Raw genomic sequence first — 670 nt, 5'->3', positions numbered from 1 at the left:
TGAGCATCCTTTCATGTGTTTGTTGGCAATCTGTATGTCTTCTTTGGAGAAATGTCTATTTAGGTCTTCTGCTCATATTTGGATTGGGTTGTTTGTTTTTTTAATATTGAGCTGCATGAGCTGCTTTTATATTTTGGAGATTAATTCAATACATAAGGCAAATACAAACAGCTATAAAAGGGGAAATCGACAGTAACACAATCATAGTAGGGGACTTTAACACCCCACTTTCACCAATGGACAGATCATCCAAAATGAAAATAAATAAGGAAACACAAGCTTTAAATGATACATTACACAAGATGGACTTAATTGATATTTATAGGACATTCCATCCAAAAACAACAGAATACACATTTTTCTCAAGTGCTCATGGAACATTCTCCAGGATAGATCATATCTTGGGTCACAAATCAAACCTTGGTAAATTTAAGAAAATTGAAATCATATCAAGTATCTTTTCCGACCACAACGCTATGAGATTAGAAATGAATTACAAGGAAAAAATGTAAAAAATACAAACACATGGAGGCTAAACAATACACTACTCAATAACAAAGTGATCACTGAAGAAATCAAAGAGGAAATCAAAAAATACCTAGAAACAAATGCCAATGGAGACACGAAGACCCAAACCTATGGGATGCAGCAAAAGCAGTTCTAAGAGGGA

Source organism: Physeter macrocephalus, chromosome 4 (genome assembly GCF_002837175.3).
Source record: "Physeter macrocephalus isolate SW-GA chromosome 4, ASM283717v5, whole genome shotgun sequence".
Classification (NCBI taxonomy): Eukaryota; Metazoa; Chordata; class Mammalia; order Artiodactyla; family Physeteridae; genus Physeter; species Physeter macrocephalus.
This window is presented reverse-complemented; position numbering follows the sequence as displayed.